Source organism: Durio zibethinus, chromosome 1, assembly GCF_047325235.1.
Source record: "Durio zibethinus cultivar Kanyao isolate XHJ-2024 chromosome 1, ASM4732523v1, whole genome shotgun sequence".
In the NCBI taxonomy this organism is placed as follows: domain Eukaryota; kingdom Viridiplantae; phylum Streptophyta; class Magnoliopsida; order Malvales; family Malvaceae; genus Durio; species Durio zibethinus.
Genome location: NC_143162.1, coordinates 8,801,894 through 8,809,430, shown reverse-complemented (window position 1 = coordinate 8,809,430; position 7,537 = coordinate 8,801,894).

Below are 7,537 nucleotides of genomic sequence, written 5' to 3'. Positions count from 1 at the left end.
TTAATGATGATGAGATCTCACTAGAAGGTAAAAGAAGCATCAAGGCATTACATATCACTGTTAAATGTAATGATCATATAGTAGTTAAGGTCTTTGTTGATAATGGGTCAGCTATTAATGTTATGCCCATGTCCACTTTAATAAAATTACCTTTTCATATGTCTCATATCTAGGACAGTCAAATGGTGGTTTGAGCATTTGATGGGACTGGGCGAAAAGTATTAAGAGATGTCGAGCTACCCATACATATTGGTCCACGTGTTTTTAGTATAAAATTTTAAGTTATGCATATCTCTCCATCATACAACTACTTATCAGAAAGACCATGAATCCACAAAGTAGCGCTGTTCCTTTTTCATTGCACCAAAAAATTAAGTTCAATGTAGAAAGGCAATTGAAGATTGTAGCTGAAGAGAAAGATTTACTGGTAACCCAACCCATAAATGTCTCATATGTAAAAATGATGAAAAAATCATTAGAGTGCTCATACAGATCCTTTAAACCTGTTAATGCAGTGGGTGAAGGGCTTAAATTCAATCGAATTATGATTAATCATATGGTTAACAAGGGTTGGAGTATTGGGTTTGGTATAGGCAAAAACCTTCAAGGGATGAGAAAATTTCCAAAGCTTGAGGATAATAGCAATAAAACAAGATTAGGTTATGGGATGGAGGGAGCACCAAGCCTCAACAGTAGAATAAAGAACGAATTGATGATTTTTCCCTATTTAAATTAGATTTTCACTCTTTGAGGATACATGTTTCCAAAAGTTGAAGAAGATAAAAAAAAGGAACCAAAGTGGGAGGAAGCTTTTGCCAATTTATCCATTCACATGGTGGATGATGAACGTCAGAATGAGGAAGCTATGGTTTACCCTTGCTCACTGGGATATTAATTACATAATTGAAGGGTCATCTAAATACTTATTGTTTCTGATTTTCTTTCAATGTAATCACATATCCTAATCATTTATGCCCAAAAGCATTAGGATGAAATCTCATGTTTAGGCCTTTTATTTTTCATTATTTTAATAAAAGTAAGAGCATGCATTTTGTTCATTTCTTCCATTCCATTCATTCTACCATCAAAATCTCTTGCCAATATTTCCTATTCTATTAACTTTCATATCCCCAAATAAATGCAAAGATAATCATGACAATGATCTGAGGTTTAACTTTGAAAATTTAATTAATACTGATGAACTCGATACTAAAGAAGATTTTGAGGAATATATTTTATCTCCAGATTTAATAAGGCTAATTGAATAGAAGGATAAATCCATTGAACCTTATCAAGAAGTGGTTGAATCGATCAATTTGGGTGATCTCGAAAATAAAAAAAAAGTCAAGATTGGTACTTCACTCTCGATTGTTGACCTGAGAATTTATGAATGTCTTTACTTAGTCATACTAAGATATGCTTGGACTTAGCACTGAAATAGTGGAGCATAACCATTGAAGCTAGAATGCAAACTGATACAGCAAAAGCTAAGATGAATGAAATAAAAAATATTGTTGAAAATCAAAGAGGAAGTTAAAAAATAATTCGATGCAGGCTTCTTACAAGTGGTCAAAGTATAGGTAATATCGTACCTATTCCTAAAAAGGATGGCAAAGTATAGATATGTGTAGACTATAAAAATTTGAACAAAACTAGCCCTAAGAAAAATTTTCCTTTACCGCACATCGATACTTTGGTGGATAATACGGTCTAACATTTAGTATTCTCTTTTATGGATGAATTTGTTGGGTGCAATCAAATAAAAATGGCTTTGAATGACGTAGAAAAGATTACTTTTATCACCATGTGAGGGATTTTTTGCTACAAAATTATTCCTTTTGTGTTAAAAAATGTTAAGGCAACTTATCAAAGGGCTATGGTGACGCTCTTCCGCGATATGATGCATAAAGAGATTGAGGTGTATGTGGATGACATGATCACCAAGTTTCAAAAAAGAAAGAATCATGTAATCAACCTAAAAATGTTATTTGAAAGGTTACGAAGGTTTCAACTTAAACTGAATCTTGCTATGTGTACATTCGGAGTCAGATCAGAAAAATTGCTAGGATTTATAATCAGTGAAAGAGGGATACAAATAGATCCAAACAAAATCTGAGCCATTCAAAATCTATCTCCATTAAGTACACAAAAAGAGGTTTGTGGCTTCTTGGACATTTAAATTATATCTCTTAGTTCATTTCTTAACTCACTCTTAAATGTGACCCTATTTTTAAACTTCTTTCAGAAGATTGATCTCGGAGAGTGGAATAAACAATATCAAGAAGCTTTTGATAAGATGAAGTGGTACTTATTAAACTTTCCAATATTAGCACCACTTATATAAAAAAAAAACCACTAATTCTATACCTAGTGGTACATAAGGGTTCGATGATATGTGTGCTGGACCAACAAGATGAATCTAATAAGAAAGAGAAAGCTATTTATTATTTGAGCAAAAAATTCACAGAATATGAGTCCAAGTATTCATCACTAGAAAAAATATGTTGCGCTTTAGCTTGGACAGTTAAAAGGCTCAGGTAGTACATGCTGTACTATACCACTTTGCTCATAGCTAAATTGGATCCCATCAAATATAACTTCAAGAAACCTTCACTATCAGGAAGAATTACAAGAGGCAAGTGTTACTTTTTGAATATGACATAGTATATGTAGGTTAAAAAGCAATAAAAGAAAGTGTCATTACTGAATTATTAGCAGACAGGGTTACCGAAAATTATGAACCCATGAAGTTTGATTTTCCAGATGAGGAATTGATGGTTATTCTAGAATCAGAAGATGATGATGATGAAAAAAAAAACATGGTGGGTGTATTTTGACAGGGCTACTAATGCCATGGGGCATGAAATTAGAGCAATTTTGATATCTCCAATGGAGCACTACTATCATGTTACAGCAAGATTAAATTTCAACTACACCAATAATGTCATTGAATATGAAGCTTGTGTCATGGGGCTGCATACGACTTTAGATAAGAAGATTGAAATATTAAAGGTGTTTAGAGACTCAGCTATAGTCATTTATCAGTTAAAAGGTGAATGAGAGATAAGGGATTCAAAACTCATCCCTTATCATAAATACATTTTAGAGTTGTGCAAATAATTTAAAATAATTTGATTTAAGCACTTACCTTAGGAAGAAAATCAGATTGCGGATACCTTGGCTGCCATGGTATAAATTGATGATATCGTTAAAATTCAGCCAATCAAATTGGATATCAAAGATATGTCAGTACATTGTGCCAACTTGGAAGAAAAGAATGATGGCCACCCATGGTATTATGATATCATGTAGTATTTAAAAAATTAGTAGTACCCGAATCAAGCAACAGAAAATGATAAGAGTCATACGAAAATTGGCCGTGAGATTTTTTCTGGATGGGAAAACTTTGTTTAAAAGGGGCAAAGACCAAGTGTTACTCCATTGTGTAAATATATATGAAGCCAAAAGAATTGTTAAAGAGGTGCATAATAGTGTAAGTGAGGCACATGTAAATAGGCATCTGATGGTGAGACAGGTTATGCGAGCTATATATTATTGGTTGATGATGGAAAAAGACTGTATCGATTATGCCCGAAGGTGCCATAAATATCATATTTATATTGATAAGATTCATGCTCTGTCCAGTACTTTGCACGTTATAGTACCACCTTAGCCATTTTTTATGTAGGGGACGGATGCCATTGGCCCTATCACACCAAAAGTGTCAAGTGGGAATAGATTCATTTTTATGATGATTGACCACTTCACCAAATGGGTTGAGGCTATCTCTTTCATGATAGTGACTAGATCAGTGGTTTGCAAGTTCATCAAAAGAGAAATAATTTATAGATATAGGCTTCTAAAAAAAATTATATTAGACAATACCAAAAATTTGAATAGCAAGCTGATGCAGGAAGTATGTGCCCAGTTCAAAATCAAACACCATAATTCAACCTCATATTGCTAAAAAATGAATAGGATAGTGAAAGTGATGAATAAGAATATCAAAAGATTATGGAGAAGATGATTGCAACGTATAAGGGTTGGCATGAGAAATTGCCTTTTGCTCTACATACATATCAAATTTCTGTACACATATCTATTTGGGCAACTCCCTTTTTTTTAGTTTACGGGATAGAAGCTGTGCTATTAGTAAAAGTAGAGATCACATCTCTAAGGGTCCTAAGAGAAGTGGTATTAGAAGAAGCTAAATAGATTCGAGAATGTTATGAAAAATTGAACTTTATCGAGGAAAGAAAGTTGACGGCCTTCAACCATGGCCAGTTATATCAAAAGAAGAATGATGAGAGCTCATAACAAAAATGTCAAACCTCAACAATTCTAAGAGAGAGAATTGGCGTTCAAAAGGATTCTTTCAAGTTATCATAATGATAGAAAAAAATTGATTCCAAATTGAGAGAGGCCTTATATGGTAAAAAGAGCTTTTTTCTAGGGAGCCTTGATTTTGTCAAAAATGGATGGAGATAAACTTTTTCGTCCTATCAACTCTGACATAGTAAAGAAGTATTTTACTTGATTCTTCAGAAAAAAAAGAGAAAAAGGTCAAATTGAAAACCCAAAAGAGTAGTTTGAACCATAAAATAAAGAAAAAAAAAAGGTTAAATTGAAAATCCAAAAGAGTGGTTTGGACCCAAAGGAAAATATTCGAATGTGGCTTCAAATGGCACTACTGGAGAAGGCATATCATAGGTAAAAAAATTTTGAAGAGCTTTGAAATGTTCGGGCATCAAGTTTTAATTGAGTTTTTGAAAGAGATCAGAGATTTATTGTCATGATTATCTAATCATTTATTTTGGAGGCACTATTACCCCTAAATAGCCGCTCTTGTACATTCTTCTTGCTTCACACCGATATTTGTAATTGATTATCTACATAAATAAAAGTCATCTTATCATTCTCTAAATCTTGTACATTGCTTTTCTCCTTTATGCTTTACCATGAATGGAAGAAATGCATAATTTGCATCATCACACTTTGGAATTGGGATAATGATTAATAATTGAATAAAATCATAAAAAGTGTGTTATTTTGAAAGGTTGAAAGAGATAAAGGCAAAGGTTGATCCAAAAAAAAAAAAAAAAGACTTCCATAGCTCTTTTTGGATGAGCAGACATGTGGACGCAAAAGTTCCTCTACCAAAATGCCTTTAGGTTGATAGCTTTTTTGTATACTTCTAGGTTGATGAAAGATGGTTTCTTTGTCAAAGAGGCACCTTCAGATTGATGAAAATAGCTTTTTATGTCAAATGTAAAGGGAAATTTCTTCGTTAAAGTGTACAGTGAAAGTGAATATGCAGGATAATATCCGATAGTTTCTCTTCTAAAATGAGAATACAAAAGCCTTAGTACCACAATCAATGATTTGTTTGCATCCTAGATAAGGCATACATTTACATTATCTCACTCCCTTAATCTTGGCTCAGTCTAGATCATTTCTTATAATTCATGATTATATCCCGATCATTTATTCTTGACCTCGACTCAGTCTTGGTTACTTTATTTCAAATCGTGATTTTATCTGAGTCACATGATTTGTGGTTTCATCCTGATAATTCATTTTTAACCTCGACTCGATCCTGATCATTTTATTTTGACTCGTGATTTTATCTCGATCACATGATTCATGGTTTCATCTTGATCATTTATTTTAGATCTTGACTCGATCCTGATCATTTTATTTCAACCCGTGGTTTCATCTCGATCACATGATTCGTGATTTCATCCTGATCATTCATTTTTTACCTCGACTCGATCATGGTTGCTTTATTTTGACTTGTGGTTTTGTTTCAATCACATGATTTCTAATTTCATCCCGATCACATGATTCATGGTTTCATCCCGATCATTCATTTTTTATCTTAACTCGATCATGATCATTTTATTTTGACCTGTGGTTTCATCCCGATCACATGATTCGTGATTTTGTCTTGATCATTCATTTTTTACCTAGACTTGGTCATGGTCACTTTATTTATACTTGTGGTTTCGTTCCAATCACATGATTCATGGTTTCGTTTTGGTCATTCATTTTTTACCTCGACTCAGTCTTGGTCATTTTATTTTGACTCATGATTTCATCCCAGTCACATGATTTATGGTTTCGTCTCGATCGTTCATTTTCGACCTTGATTCGATCCTAGTCACTTTATTTTGACTGGTGGTTTCGTTCCGATCACATGATTCATGGTTTCATCCTGACCATTCATTTCTTATCTCAATTCGATCTTGATCGCTTTATTTTGACTCATGATTTTGTCTCAGTCACATGATTCATGATATCGTTTCGATCATTTATTCCTGACTTTGGTTCAATCCAGGTCATTTTTCGAATTCGAGTCCATAGTGGGTATTTAGGTCTTTACAACATCCTCGTCTAACAAAGACGTGCAAAGAGGGGCAGCTGTAGATACCAATTTCAATTCGAGCCCAATTGGGCTCATTCTAGCCCAAGCCCAGTTAAAAACCCATTCTGATCCAGGCCCAATTAGGCCTATTCTTGTCCAAGCTCAATGGGACCCATCTTGGTCTGAGCTCAGCTAGGAGTTGAGCCTAATTAGGCTCATTCCCACATGATAAAATCAAAGTCAAAATCTTAATAGTCAAACTTTTAATACCTAAATCGTAGCAGTAAGAGGGTGTTGAAATTTTAGACCTAAAATTTTGTCTGGATAGAATGCAATCCCAAGAATCAAGCCTAAGATTGATTCTATTCATTTCTTGAATTAGTCCTAGGTTGCCTATAAATTGGATTGATTCTGACACAGAGGGACATACAGAAACAAGAAAAAACATAAGGGAAATTGTTAGGGAAGCTCTGGAAAAATTTTGGCAGTAAAGGTTCTTGATATTCGAAGATAGGGATTTTAGGTTCGATTTGTAGTTCTGGGCGTGATTTTGGGTTTCTGAAAGAGGATTTGAGGTTGTAAGAGGTTAGGAAGGGCTTAGAATCATCTGAGATTTTTTTTGTATTTTTTTAGGTTTTTTTGGGTTTCTGAAGAACATTGAATTTTTTGGTTAAATTTTTTTACGAAGGTTGAAGTTTCTGGCGAGATTTCGGTGAAATTTCCAAAATTTTGTGGGTTTTTTAGAAACCAGTGGGTTCTTCAATTTTTGATTGAATTTTCCTGTGAAGTTTTCAGAAACTGGTGAGATTTTTAGTTTTCGATTGAACTTTTCGTCGAATATTTTAGAGAAAGTTCAAAGGAGTTTTTGGGTACAAAGAGAAAGGCTCTGGGGTTCTGAGAAAAAATGCTTAAAGGTACTTTTATATCGCTCCAGAACGACATCGTTTCGTCAAGCCAAGATCCGTGCTTCGACCCAAAGATCCCCACTTGACTCACGTTCTGACCCAATCCGACCGCAGGTTTTTTTTTTTTTTACTTTTATTCTAATTTATTTATTTTTACCCATATTTTATTTTTTGATTTTTTTATTTTTAGAAAAAAAGGAAAAAATTATTCTATCTTTTTTCAAAAAAAAAAAAGAAAAAAATTATTCTGTCTTTTCTAAAAAAAAAT